General features: G+C 48.8%; 1 protein-coding gene across 1 annotated transcript in view; it reads left to right on the plus strand.

The window, feature by feature from the left end:
- The first annotated feature begins 3,132 nt into the window (after positions 1-3,132).
- The window catches only part of ABAT (4-aminobutyrate aminotransferase), an 84,885-nt gene continuing 72,526 nt past the window's right edge, over positions 3,133-15,491 (plus strand). The window contains exon 1 of the mRNA XM_080677105.1: positions 3,133-3,248. The gene's annotated coding sequence lies outside the window, so the exon portion shown is untranslated. The remainder of the gene's footprint in view (positions 3,249-15,491) is intronic.

Genomic DNA, 15,491 nt, shown 5'->3' on the forward strand with positions numbered 1-15,491 from the left:
TGAAATTGTCCATTTCCTTAAAACGTCCATAAATAATCTACGCTAATAAAAGAGAATCATGCAAATTAACCATCACTCCGCTATACCCACCAGCCAATCAGGAGCGAGTATGCAAAGTAACCCAACAAAGATGGCAGCAGCCATGGAGCTGGAGTGAGCAGGAGGCTTGGGTTGCCCCCGACGATGGAGGAAGCCAAACTTCCCGCCCGCCCTGGCCGGCCCTGGCCTCCGCTCAAGGCTACAAAGTTTCAATTATAGAAGATAAATAAATCCCAAATACCTGCTTCCAGCTGGCCCTGGCCTCTGCTCAAGGAGGTGCTGAAAAAAAAAAAGAAAAAAAGCCCCTTACCCAGGCTGGCCACACCCCCATGGGGTGAGGGTCCCCACTGGGGGCTTAGCCAGCTTGCAAATAGCCATCAGCCCCTCACTCAGGCTGGCCAGGCACCCCAGAGGGACCCCCCACCCTGAAGGAGCTGTGGCCAGCTTGAAAACAGCCCTCAGCCCTTCACCCAGGCTGGCCACACACACCCCCCCCCCAGTGGGGACCCTCACCCAATGGGGGCATGGCCGGCCTGCAAACCACCACAGGCCCTCCACCCAGGCCACCCCATGCCCCAAGGGAACCCCCACCCTGATCCGGGACACCCTTCAGGACAAACCAGCTGGCCCCCACCCGTGCACCAGGCCTCTATCTATACTAATAAAAGGGTAATATACTAATTAGACTGGGAGACCTTCCAGGAGACCTTCCAGATGTTCTTCTGGACAAAGCCATGGTGGAGGGGCCGAGGTAGAGGCAGTTAGAGGCCAAGAGGGGAGGCCAGTTGTGGGTGATCAGGCCAGTGGAGGGGGGGCCGGTGGGGGTGAGCAGACCAGCAAGGGGGCCAGTTTGAGGTGAGCAGGCCGTCAGTGGGGGACAGTTGGGAGTGATCAGGACAGTGGAGAGGGGAGGTGGGGGTGAGCAGGCCAGCAGGGGGACGCATTTGGGGGCGAGCAGGCTGGCAGGCAGAGTGGTTAGGGGCAATCAGGCAGGCAGGCAGGCAGGTGAGCAGTTAGGAACCAGCAGTCCCGGATTGCGAGAGGGATGTCTGACTGCCAGTTTAGGCCCGATCCCTGTAAACCGGCAGTAGGACATCCTTTAAGGGGGGTCCCAGATTGGAGAGGGTGCAGGCCAGGCTGAGGGACACTCCCCACCCCCACCCCCGTGCATGAATTTTGTGCACTGGGCCTCTAGTAGTAATTATAATAATAAAAATGAGACCATTTTGATAGATGACATTTTTCATTGCTTTCACGTGCCTCTCTTTGACAATTTCCTCCCATGTTTACTGACCATTTGATTTCTTTGGGTGGTCCTTAGGCAAGAAAGGGGATGGTCTTCATGGCTTAGATATTAAGGAAAAATTGCTAGATTTATAATCCTGTCCTCATAAAGTTCTGTAAGGCAGATGACAAGATTAAAATACCAAAGAGATTGTCAGAGCTCGCTCAGTTTCAGCAGGACTGTAGATCAATTCTGTTTCCTGTCTGTTCCTTTGAATTATTTACTCTTATTTATTGTTTCTGTTTGGTCCCTACAGTCACAGACCATACTAAGGAACAGATGGTTGGTTGAAAGTTTTTATTTATTTGTTTGCATTATATATTTATCTTAAATTCTTTTTTTTAAATCCTCACCCAAGGACATATTTTCCATTGATTTCTAGAGAGAGTGGAAAGGAGGGAGGAGGGGGAGAGAGAGAGAAACATCAACATGAGGGACTCATTGGGGCTGGGGTACTTGCAACCAAGGTAAGTGCCCTTGACAGGGAATTGAACCCGAGGCCCTTTGGTCCGAACGTGGACACTCTAAATACTAAGCCAACTCGGCCAGGGCTATCTTAGATTCTTAATTCCCACAGTTCTCCTTGCCTACTCAGAGATAAGGCAGCCTGGATTCATGGAAGGCAGAAAGCAGGGACCTCAGGGTTTTGCAAGATTCCAGAAGACTAAATACAGGGTGTCCCCCAAAAATGTATACACCCTTTGAATAATTATGAATTCCAATGGGTTAAATCTGAAAAGAAACATCAATTGAGCTATCAGCTGTAAAGTGTGTATACATTTTTTTTTTTTGAACACCCTATAGTTCCCTGATGAGGCCGAGTGGGAGAAAATAAAGCAGTCTTCTTTCCTGGCCTTTTAAGGTCTGAAATGTCCATTTGACCAGCCATTCATCATGAGCACTTGGTGATCTCATGTTGTTCTGATGGGAAGTTTCTTATGTCTTTGACTTTACCACTGAATGACTATCATTTTTCTAGATACCTTCAGAAAGCTACAGGGTATCAGTCATTCACACTTTAGTATTAACTAGTTCTCAAACAGCATTTTAATTTTTATTTAAGCACCTTCATCACATCCCCGATCTCATTTACGCCCGTGAAGGAAGTACTATCTCTGTTGTCTTCATTTACGTACTATTTAGGAAACTGAGAATCAGGGAGGTGAAGTGACCTGTCCTAGAACTTGCAGAAGGAACCATGGACTCCTAGTCCAGTGCTCTTTGCATTGTACTCACAGTGCACAAGCTCTTTGCCTTCTGCAGCTGGTGGGCCAGGAGGTGTTAAGTGAATGGCAGCTTAGAGGGCTGAGCTGAGCGACAGAGCCATGAGCGCCCGCATTGAGGGGCGAAGGAGGGGAGGGGGGCAAGGCGTGAAGCTCTTTCCCTCCCTTTCCATACCAAACCTTGTCTGACTCTGACTCCAGGGTTCCAGAGCCCGGGTTCCGGGGCTCCGAGTGCAGTTGGGCAGCTACACTCACCCGCAGCCCCAAGGGTCCAGAAAAGGTGCAGGAGTAATTAAGGTCGAGGTGAAATCAGCCAATAAAGCCGCCCCCCCCCCTTTTTTTTTTTTTAAGACGGGCTCCTAACCCCCCTCAGGAGGCTTCCCGCGGCTTGATGAGGGTCCTTGGCCGCCGCTCCGGCCCTCGCGGTCCCTCCACCAGGCCCCCGGCTCCCGCGCCCCCGGAGACCGGACTCTACCCCCGCCCCGCCTCCTCCTCCCCCCGGGGGCGGTGGCCCGTGGCGGGCACGCTCATTGGCTGCGGCGCGAGCGAGGCCGGGGCCGGTAGTGCTGATTGGTCCGCGCGCCTCGGCGGAGCCAGGGACCCCGGGAGTCGCTGGGGGAAGCGGGCAGAGACCGGCGCAGCCGGAGCGCAGGGCGCAGCTCCCGCAGTTCGGAATCCGCACCTCGGAGCCGGGCCTGGAGGTAAGGGCTCGGAGCTGGGGCGCGTGGGTGGGCCCCTCTGCGCGGAGTCGAGGTGGAGCCCCTCAGCCCTGCCCCGGGGAGCAAAACCCGGCATCTTCGCTCCGAAGCACCGCCCTCATCCTCCCGAGACCTGGGCCCCCTCCCCCGAAAGGAGAAGGTCTCCCACTCCAGAGAGCAAATAGTCTCCTTTTCCCTTCAGAAAGGGGCTTCTCCTCGTGACACTAAGCTCTAGAGGTAAGGTTCTCCTCCCTTATTCACCCCTTGGATGAAATGTGCCCTCCAAAAGTGGGGTCCAGCTTCCTCAGGTATCTAGGGCCCTCTCACCTCTTTGGAGACACATGTCCCTCCCTCCCCTAAACACTCAGTTTGGATCCCCTCCACCCGCCCTTCTGAAGGATGGGGTCTTCTCAGCGTGTGGGTGACAGTATGCTCTCCCCCGAAAATGGAGGCTCCCACATACCCTGGGAAGTGAGCCGCTCCTCAAGAGGGTTCCCCTCTTCCTCCCCTGAAGATGTAGATGAGGGGCTTTTATACTCAGAAACAGGGTAAGGGTCTGGATACCCATCCAGACCAAGTCACCCCCTCACTCCACCCCTATCTAACCCTTTCACACAAGCCCACCCCACCTCTCCCCACACCCACCTCCCCCCTCACCCAATCCCATCCTTCCCCAGCGGTACTGCCACACCTCACTGCTCCACCTAATGCCATCTCACCTCCTCACCCTGGCCAGGGTAAGAGGTTTAGTTAAAGGCCTAGTGATTGCAGCCCTTAGAGCTGGGGTCCTGAGCCTAGAGACCCTTCCAGGAGCTTCCAAACTCGGACAGCAGAGATGGGTTCTAAGGCGGCAGAACTAGCAGAGACTCCTGCCTCCCAGCACCTTCCCACCCACCCACACATACACGAGTCCTTCCCCTCTCCTAGAGAAGGGGGTGTCCATGCAGAAAGAAGGGTCCCAGTTTGCTCCCTGCCCCCCCCCCCCAGCTCCTTGGGCATTGCCCAGTGGGATTCCCTAGGTGCTTGACCAGGGGAGATGGATGCTGCAGGAGCCGTCCACTGGGCTGGAGACCGGGTAGGCTTTGCTGCTCTGAAGAAGCTGGTCTAAGGGACGGGATGTTGGTGATTTGAGGGGGGCTGTGAGCAGCTCTTCTCTAGTGGGCCAGATTGTGGGGACTGCGAAGAGAAAGGCAAGGAGCTTTGCTTTGCTCTTTGCAGCTGTCCCCGGGACTTGGAGTGTGGAGAAATGTGCGTCCTGGATGCCCAAAGAGGTCAGCCCTGGAGAGAGAGAAATGGCCCGTCTGGAGCCCTAAGACCTCAAAGGGCTTCTAGGTCAAGATCCTGCCCCTTCCTTTGACGGTTAAGCAATCAGACGCACAAAGAGGGGAAGAGACTTGCTCAAGGTCACCCAGCTAATGGGTGACAAAGCTGGCTGGTCACAGCCTCTCCAGGGATTGTGGGGTTTCAGGATCCTGGACACTATCTCCAGTCCTCACATTTATGTCCCGGACCACTGGGCACTGCTGTCCCCACTTGTCAGAGAAAAGCAAGGAGCTTACTGAGCCCACTGCCAAATTTAGGCTTGCCAAAATCCACATCAACCCAGGATAGCAAATAAGGTTGTTTGCACTATGCTGGAGCCAAGACCCCTGCAGGACCTCAGTTGCACAGCCAGGTTTGCTCCAGGAACCGTGGCCAGGGTCCGAGGAAGGCACGTCCTTTCCTTCAAGGCCTTTTCCCTCTTGGTCCCTGGACATCCTTTCAGCCCCGAGTGCCCTGCAGCAATCTCCCATTTCCGCTCAGAGAACTGCTTCTCTTCCTGAGGCGTTGGATGGGACAAGAGCTGGAACTCTGGCCCATCACACCCCAATTTAGATCGGGAGCCAAATTCAAGGTGCCAAGGGGAACGTTTAGAGCATGAGGGAACCGCAGCGTATACGGGTTGAGAGGTTGGTCTCTGACCCCTCTTATCTGGGTCCAGAGCCCAAACCTGCTACTTACTATGTAATCTTGGGGAAATTATTAACCTCTCTGTGACCAGGTCCCCTCGGTGTCCTTATCAGAGTAAAATGAGTTATTCTTCATAAACTGTGTAGCACACAGTAAACGGAAACAATGATTATGACTACAAGCCCAAAGTCATAAAACCTCTAAAACGGCAGGGAGGTTGCGCTTTTAGGTAAAACTGATGAACTGCCCTGTAGATTATCTGCCAGGGGCCAGGGCAGTGAAGGTTGGCCGGCACTTGGAGACAAGAGTGATGTCTGCCCAGAGATAGTGCTGTATATGGAATGGACCGAAGACCCTAAAGTCAGATGGGGCCAAAGAGCAGCTCCTGGCTGCTGCTGGCTGGGGGACCTTGGGCAAGTCATTCACCTCTCTGAGCCTTAGTGTACTCATCTTTGAATGAGGTTTTCTGTAAGGTAGGCAGCAGATTAGAGACAGGGCTAGAGCAGGTTTTCTCATCCTAGGCATTATAGACATTCAGGGCTGGATGGTCCTATGCTGTGGAGCCGTCCCTTGCCCTGTAGGATGCTCAGCATCATTCTTGCCCTCTACCTATTAGATGCCAGTTCAACTGCCTCTAGCTATGACAGCTCGAACTGTCTCCAAGCATCGTCAGATGTCCCCTGGGGGCAGAGTCATCTCCCCCACACCCACTGAGATCCACTGCTGTAATACTTGTGCCTTGCACAGAGTTGATGCTTGATATAAGAAACATCCTCCTTGCTCAGGCTCCTCCTTTCTGCTTTCTGTGTGATGGAGGTCATGGTGGTCAGGCCCTGAGCCTCCCAATGCTAATGACAATTTTAATCCCTCACATTTTAAACAAGACTGCCATCTCCAAATTGCCTTCGTGTGCGTTACTCCAGGTTTCCCATTTCACAGATGAGCAAACTAAGGCTCCCAGAGGTTAAATGATTTTCTAAGGCTGTTACCTCCTGTCCTGCTAGAGGTCAAAGAAATGGTCATGGCAGTTTTAAAACAGTTTTAAAAGTAACCTAGTTGTGGAGCCTTTTTCAGAAGATCATTTGGCAGTCTTTCAAAATGTAAATGCCATGCCCTTTGGCCGAGCCGTCCTACTTCTAGGAATCTTCTGTAGTCAGTCTCACACGATCACAGAGCGACGAATACAAGACTGCAGGGCTTTTTAATACCAACGTGGGGAGGAGTTACATTACCGCGCAGTCACATGGGAAAATGAGCATATTTTAGAATGATGTAGATATACATTCCTGACCTGGAAACGTCTCTGAAACTTACTGTTTCATGAAAACAATAAAGTCACAATATCAATATATGCAGTATAATCCCATTTTTGGGAAAAAAAGATGCTGTATGTAAATACATATGAAAGTGGGTGATTAAGGGAGTGAGGAGCATGGAGACGACCTATATATATAAGAAAATATTCATGAGAGAAAAGAAGAAGAGGTATACCCTAGCCAGCTTCCCGTGCATTAAAAATGAGCAACGCAGAGCCCACCGGAGTTGAGAGACTTGCTCAGGGCCCCTCTGCCAGGATATGTACAGCAGTGGGACTCCGGCCGAGTTTCGAATCCCAAGTTGGGGCTGTTTCAGCCGCCCAGCCGCAGTGTCTGCTGATGGATATGGTCCGAGGACCTGCATACATGAGTCCCTCTCTCCAGGGATGTGGTCAAGCTGCAAGTCGCCAGTGGCTAAAACTCGGGCTGTGAGCTTCATGAGAGCTCTGGGGCCAGGACACAGGAATCTGAGGCCTCATCTCCAGCAGCCGAGCCTCCCTGGCAGCCGAGTCCTTCCACCAGCAGCCCAGTGGGTCCAGGGGTTGGACTGACTGCAGCTGAACCAGCGTGTGTGCCTCAGGCCACGGCCACTTTACCTCTTAGTGTCTCATGTCCCCATCTTTAAAAGGGGAACACTTGTAAATTTTGTTTTTAAAAAAGGAGGAGGGGCAATGGTAGAACTTACCTCACTGGGTTATTATGAAAATTAACTGGAACAGTTCAAAAACCCAGGACACAGTCCTGCTTAGGTGATGTGAGTCCTGGCTCTCCCCTTTTCTCTGCCTGCCTGCCCTTGGCCGGGAGGCAGAGGACAAAGCCTCTGAGTGGCAGCTGGCTGAATCGGCACCCCCACTTTCCTCTGCCACCCGGCAGAGAGTCCAGGGGACGGGGTTCTGAGGGTGACTGCTCTCTTTCCTTCTCCCTTGAGTCCAACGCTCCCTGCTTTTCTAGACGCTCCATGCATTCACTGTCTTACTCATCTCGGGGACAGGATGGCCTGATACGGCCTCTAATTACACATTCCTTCAATAATAAGATCAGCTCTCCCAGGGCACATCTTCCTCCTGCTTCGGGAGCTATCTCCCGTTCTATCTTTTATAGCACATCTCTCTGGTCTTCCGCACCCACAGCAGGAGACCATTTCTCCTCCTCCTCTGAACTCCCACCACCCACATCCAGGGCTGCCCGGGGCCCAGGACTGTGGGCTGGTGTTTCTCCCTTCCTGGAATTGCTGGAGGGTGACGAGCACACTGGGCTCATTTGCTCCGGTGTCCCAAATGCAGAGCACAGTTTCTGGCACACAGTAGAGACTCCATGAACATTTTGTGTGCGCGTAAATGTATTTGTTTATTATGGTAAAATACACATGACATAAAATTAACCATTTTAATTGTTTTAAAACACAATTCAGTGACATTTAGTACATTGCAAATATTATACAACCATCACCATCATCTAGATCCAGAATTGCTTTATCACCCCAAAAGGAAAGCTTGTACCCAATAAGCAGTCACTTCCCTTCCCCTACCTCCTGACAACCACTAATCTGCTTTCTGACTAGATAGATTTGCCTATTCTGAATATTTCACACAAATGGGATCATGAAACATATGGCCTGTTGTATCTGACTTCTCCATGTTGTAGCGTGTGTCAGTACTGAATTCCTTTTTATGGCTAAATAATATTCTGTTGTATGGATAGACCAACTTGTTCATCCATTTGTCAGGTGATGGACATTTGGGCTGTTTCCAACTTTTAGCTATTGTGAATAAGGCTGCTATAAATATGTGGACAAGTTTTGGGTTGAAGACCTGTTTTTAACTTTTTGGGGTATGCACAGGAGTGGAACTGCCGGGTCATATGGTAATTCTTTGCTTAACTTTTTGAGGAACTGCCAAACTATATCATTTTACATTCCTACCAGCAATGTGTGACGGTTCCAATTTTTTCACATCTTTGCCAACACATTATTTTCTGTATTGTTGTTATTACTATTATTATTATTACTATTACTATTACTTCCATCCTAGCATGTGTGAAGATATCTGCTTGTGGTTTGGATTTGCATTTCTCTGATGACTAATGATGTTGGGCATCTTTCTATGTGCTTGTTGGCCATTTATATATCTTCTTTGGGGGAAAGGTCCATTCAAGACCTTTGCCCATTTTTGAATTGGGTTGTTTATCATTTCATTGAGTTGTAAGAGTTCTATTTAAATGTATTTCTGTGTTGCCATTTCCTCTTGTGTTTAGATATTTGCTCAGCTCCTGTGGGTCAGACACTGTCTGTGACCTTGGGATATCAAGGTGACTACATTGCAGTTCCTGCCCACAAGGGGGTCACAGTGGAGAGCAAAGTTTCTAACCTCAACACTATTGACATTGTTGTGGAGCCGTCCCGTGCATTGTAGGATGTTTAGCAGCATCCCTGACCTCTGCCCACTAGATGCCAGTTATACACTCCTCCTCAAGTTCTGACAACCAAAAATGTCTCCCGACATTGCCCAATTCCCCTGGAGAGCAATATTGCTCCTAATTGAGAGTTACTGGTTTAGATGCTAACACGGGTGTGTATATCTATAATTTCAGTCATTTCTCTTGTTCCTCAGAGAGTACACAGTGGGCATTCAGGACATATTTGTTGAATGTTGGGTGGGTGGGTGGGTGGGTGGATGGACGGATGGGCACACCCTTTTGTTGGTTGGGTAAATTGAGGGATATCTGTGTGAATGGATGGATGAGTGCATGAATGTAATTTATAGGGTCTGGACATGTGCCTGAAACTCTACTATGGGAAAACAAAACACCAATCTCCCAACTGGAATAGTCTACTGCACCTGGCACAATAGGTCTCATGCTTTAGCATCCCCTGGAGGGTGTATTAAAGCACAGACTGCTGGGCCCCGCCACTAGAATTTGTGCTTCAGTGGTATCACCGGCCTGGCAGAATGCTCCCACCCAGTTTCCATGTCCTTTGGCAACCTGCACCAGACTTCCCCAACCTCGCCAACCTCAGATGTCCATTCTCAGATGTCCCATGGCCTTCACTGCCAATGTCAACACTTACTTCCTTGGACTGTCGGCAGCATGCTGGAAATCTGTTCCTTGGCCACACAATTTTTTTCAAAGGTGTCCTAGCACCTTGCTACTGGAAGTGTGGCCCAGTGACTAGCATCATCGCATCATCTGGTAGCTGGTTCGAAATGTACACTTGGCCCTGCCCCCCACCCAGGCCTACAGACTGTAAATCTGCACTTTAGCAGCATCTGGAGGGGATTCACATGCACATTCAAGTTTGAGAACATCTCTGACCCTCACAACTCAAAGCTAACCCTGCATAGCTTTACAGAGTTACATTGATAGCATCTGTTACACTGTCAATGGTGTGTGGGCAGGACATCATTAGGACATTATTGGCCATTCATATCTTTATCTCTTGGAATGTCTGAACTGCCCTTGTTTGACCCAAGGGAAATAGAGGCCCATTGGAGCAGTGCCTTGCTCAAGGTCGTACGATGACCATGAGGCAGAATGGAGAGTGTCGTCCATTTCCCAGTGGCGAGCGGGCTCCAGCGGGTTTGAAACACCACAGCGGCGATACACGAACATACGGAGTGGAGGGTAGCATTCTGAAGCTGCTAGGTTTGCTCTTCAAAAGTGGAGGAAGGGAAGATGACTTAAAAGTGGGCCAAGAACAAGAACTTAAGTGGTATTCTTCTATTATTCTTCTATTTTCAGCAAGTGTTTATTGAGTACTTAGTAAATGCCAGACATTAGCATTATATAAATGGTGTTGAACAAGAAAAACAAGGTCTCACTCTTTAAAAAAAAATCATTTTGCTGATTGATTTTAATAGAGAGAGGGAGAGACAGAGAGAGAAATATCAATTTGTTGTTCCACTTATTGATGCATTCCCTGGTTGATCCTTGTATGTGCCTTGACTAGGGACCAAACCCACAACCTTGGCCTATCAGTTATTGTACAACTTCCATGTGTCCTGTACAGTACTAAGTGTGTGTGTCTGCATGTGCGTGCATGCATATGTGTGTGTGTGTGTGTGTGTGTGTGTGTGTGTGTGTGTGTGAGAGAGAGAGAGAGAGAGAGAGAGAGAGAGATACAGCTGTTACACCAGAAGATCTTCTAGGCTAGCTGGGGGGCAGAAGGAAGGCCCACAAACAGCTGCCATTCAGTGAAATGAGGAAATGAGTAAGAGGGAGAAGGCGAGGGATAGAGGCTCCAGCTGAGAGAAGAAAGAGATTCCATGCCCCTGACCCTGGGGATTCTGGGGAAGAACTTTCAGGAGAAAAAGGCAGAAAAGAAGGAAAGGTCTCAACAAAGAAAATATGAACAGAGAGGCTCAGAGACTTCCTGCAAAACTGTTAAAAGAAAATCTTCAAGGGAAAAAAGGATAAAACCATGACTCCCATACAGATACAAAAACGAACACTTGTTAACGATGTTATTAAGCTTATTCAATGAGGGGGCTAGGCAGATGTTAGAACCGGTTCAAAGAAAAAGTCAAATAATGCATAATTGTCTGTGGAGTAAAGGAATGTTGAACTGAGTGGCAAATGGGGGCCAACAGTCTTTAGACAAGACAGAATTTGCTTGTCTATCAGTCTCCTAACAAATTACAAAGAGTTGGGGAAAATAGCTTGAAGATAATGAACAGGGCTAGAGTCAGATAGTGTGACGGTTTGCATTGTATGTAGATACTGCATAATTTTTCATTGAGATTCTTTTTTTTTTTTCCTATGAAACCAACGTTCAGAGTATAGGGGAGGCGTTCGCTGGAACACAGAGTGGGTGAATGAGGAGAGGGGAGCTGCAGGAGGGCCAGATCATGGACAGCTAGGTGACCTATGATAATGCGCTTGGACTTGACCCAGAGACCAAGGGGGAATCATGGGAGCGTTTTAACATAGAAGTGACGTGATTTGATTAGCACTTGAGAAATATCCTTCTGAACTGATGACAGGAGGATCAGACAGAGAAGCCTGATAGAAGGTGAGCTGGCGGGGGCTTCACCTGCGGTAGGGCTAGGCAACTTTTTTCTAAAGGAGACGATAGTAAATATTTGTGGCTTTATGGGCCATACAGTTTCTATTGCAACTATTCAACTGTCTGTACCATGACAGCAACCATGGGCCATGTCAATGAATGGGCATGTCTGTGTTCTAATGAAACTTTATTTACAAAACAGGCTGGGGCCAGATATTTCCCCACCATCACCACCATAGTTTATCAACCCTGCACTAGAGCAATGTCAAAGAGGCTAGAGCTGTCAGTGGTTTTGACAGGCCTCTTGTATCCCTTCCTTCCTCAAAATGTTTAGAATCCATTGGCAGCTGTTGGAGGGAGCCCAGGGACACCTTTTTCCACTTGCCTCTGCGTGGATTTAATGAGGGAACCAGACAATCCCCTGGGGTGGATCGCTGGCCTTTGAGCAAAAGTTTTAGGACCTCGAAGCTCCTTTGGGGCAAGGTTGACGGCACAGCCTCTTACAGTAGCCAAAGGAGCAAGCCACCACCTGGGCTAGACGTGCTGAACGGAGCCTGCCTCCCCTTCCCTTGCCCAGAGCTGTAAATAGCTCTCTGCCGGCTTTTCAGGCTGAGCACGGTTTGGGGACAGGCTGGAAATGAGCACACCACGGAGCATTTGTGCAAATTGCTGCCTGCTTGCGGATTTGCATGCCTGGCATCCGCCCCAGCCCTAAGTGCACAGCCTTCCCAGGGGCTGAGAGCAGGGCTCAGAGAAGAACCACACGCAGAAGAGCAGGGGCATTTTGACCTGGGAACAGGGTCCCGGAGGGCTCCACGCCGGGCTGTCAGGGTGATGCTAAGCTATAGGACAAGAAGAAACATTCAAAAGACCCTGGATGGAGTCAACTCAGGCTCTGCCCCTCCTAATGACAGTGACCCATAAATAATGGCAGCTCATATTTGCTGAGCATTCGGTGGGTGCTAGGGCTGTTCTGGGGGCTTTTTGTATATTTGCTCATCCATTGCTCACAGCAACCCTGGGGGGAAAGACTGGTCTAATTGTGGAGGTGGAAATGGAGACTCAGAAAGGACAGCTGCCTTGCCTGGGCTTAGTTTACCCATCAATCAATGGGAATAATATTGTCTTATCCCTTTACTATAATAGCGCAGTTATTGTAAAACCAGTCGTAGGTGGAGAAAGTCCAAGGCACTTCCTTTCAGCAGCAACCGCCCACCAGCAACTCAAATCATTTGCAGGAATCGATCAAATTCAACCCTGTGATCCTGCTGTAGGCCTAGGTTTGCCTCTGCTTCTCAGACACTCCCATGGGGTTAAGGAAAAGGCAAGCATTTGGAAAGCAGATGTATTGCTAGCCCCCTGAGTGTCCTAAGATAGGACTTTTGGGCCCCGATTTTCGCATCTGTAAAATGGCAACATTATATTGGTGATTGTTAGATTGGATGTTATGAGGGAACATGGTTGGCCGGCCACTGTGGCTCAGGGATTGAGTGTCGACCTATGAACCAGGAGGTCACGGGTTCAATTCCCGGTCAGGGCACATGTCTGGGTCTCAGGCTCAATCCCCAGTACAGGGTGTGTAGGAGGCACCCAATCAGTGATTTTCTCTCATCATTGATGTTTCTATCTCTCCCTCTTCCTACCACTCTGAAATATATATATGTTTTTTGTTTTCCGGGGTTTTTTTTTGTTAAAGAGGGAACGTTGCCCTAACCGGTTTGGCTCAGTGGATAAAGCATTGCCCTGCAGACTGAAGGGTACTGGGTTTGATTCCGGTCAAGGGCACATGCCTGGGTTGCAGGCTCAATCCCCAGTGGGGGCACACAGGAGACAGCCAATCAATGATTCTCTCTCGTCATTGATGTTTCTATCTCTCTCTCCCTCTCCCTTCCTCTCTGAAATCAATAAAAATATATATATTTATTTTTTCTTAAAAAAAAAAAAGAGGGAACATGGTCGAATGCCTGCCAACCCCTAGCTCTATTAGGATTATATGATTTCATGCTCTCAATAACCCAGGTGGGAAGGTCATCTTTTGTGAATAAGGACACAGAGTCAGAGCATTTTAACTTTCTTGGCCAACGTCACAGAGATAGGAAGAACCTGAAGCTGGACATGAACCGAGAACTGCCCAGGTTCAAACCCAAGTCTTTGAACATGGGTTTCACTGGGGACCTCCAAGTGCCAGAGGTTGAACTCCCTCCTCCTTCTCTTCCCTGCCTTTCACCTGGTCTGTATGTACGTACTTACTCTGCTTTTTAAGAATAATTATTTCCCAAATGGGTGATGTAGTGCATGGTAAAACAAACAGTACAAATGGGTTTACACAAAAAAGTAAATTCTCAACCCTTATCCCCATCAAATGGACCCCTCTGCTCCGTACAAGCAGCTGTGTATTTTAAAAATGGTCACAGTTGGGCGCTTTGTTTTATCTTTAATATGTTACAAAGATCTTTTCTTATCCCTTTTCACGGCTTATCCCTATCAATGGGTCTCTAGGTTGTTTCCAACATTTTGCCATTACAAAGGAGGCATGAGTGGACAGCCATGTACACAGTCACCTCACACATGTGCAAATATTTCCATAGGATAAATTTCTATACGAGAAATTGCTACATCCGAAGGCATATTAGCATTTTTCCAAATACTTTCTGTAAACCATTTTCTTATATCATATAATATGCATACAGAAACGTATACACAAAGAAAGAACAGCTCAGTGGTTTTTTACGAAGCTAATTGTCATATAACTGCCAACAAGATCAAGAAGTAGAGCCAGAAATAGCAGGCCTGCCCAGGCCAGGTGCTCAGTTGGTTAGAGCATCATCCCATACAACAAAAAGGTTGCAGGTTCAATCCCCAGTCTGGGTGCGTACAGGAGCCAACCAATCAATGTCTCTCTCTCAAATCAAAAAACATATAATCGGGTGAGGATTAAAATAAAAAGAAATAGCAAGCCCTGTTCCCTTCTTTAAAAAAAAAATATATTGAGCCCTAACTGGTTTGGCTCAGTGGATAGAGCGTCTGCCTGCGGACTTAAGGGTCCCAGGTTCGATTCTGGTCAAGGGCATGTACCTTGGTTGCGGGCACATCCCCAGTAGGGGGTATGCAGGAGGCAGCTGATGGATGTTTCTAACTCTCTATCCCTCTTCCTTCCTCTCTGTTAAAAAAATCAATAAAATATATTTAAAAAATATATATATATTGATTTCAGAGAGGGAGAGGGTGAGGGAAATAGAAACATCAATGATGAGAGAGAATCATTGACTGGCTGCCACTTGCATGCCCCCTACTGGGGATTGAGCCCACAACCCGGGCCTGTGTCCTTGTCCGGAATTGAACCTGGGAACTTTCAGTCCCTAGGCCAATTCTCTATCCACTGAGCCAAACCAGCCAGGGCCCCTGTGCCCTTCTTAATCATTATCCCATCCCAAGTCACCCATCCATCTCTCACAGAGACCCTTGCTTGCTCTTACTTATAGATACAAGTGTACTCCTGAGGATGCATTCTTTATTACCCATTCAATTTGCTTGTTGTCCGCGCCCCCTCCCCGCCCCCCCCCCCCCCCCCCGCCACTCTATTCTTTTGTATCTAGCTTCCTTTACAGACTGTAACATCTGTACAATTTATCCATGTTGTTCCCTGTAGCTTGGTCCATTCATTTTCATTGTTGCCTAGTAATCCATAGCATGAATAGGCTATAATTTATTTATGGACTCCACTGCTGATGTGCATTTGCGTTACTTGCAGTTTGAAGTTTGTCTTTGTTTGTTCATGCTGCTATAAAACAAAGTACCACAGACTGGATGGCTTAAATAACAGAAATGTCTTCCTCACTGTCCTGGAAGCTGGAAGTCTGAGATCAGGGTGCCAGCACAGTTGAGTTCTGGGGAAGGCTCTCCGCCTGACTTGCACATGGCTGCCTTCTTGCCATGTCCGCTCTTGGTAGAGAAAGTGTCTAGAGTCTCTTCCTCTTC

This window comes from Plecotus auritus, assembly GCF_963455305.1.
Source record: "Plecotus auritus genome assembly, chromosome: 7".
NCBI lineage: Eukaryota > Metazoa > Chordata > Mammalia > Chiroptera > Vespertilionidae > Plecotus > Plecotus auritus.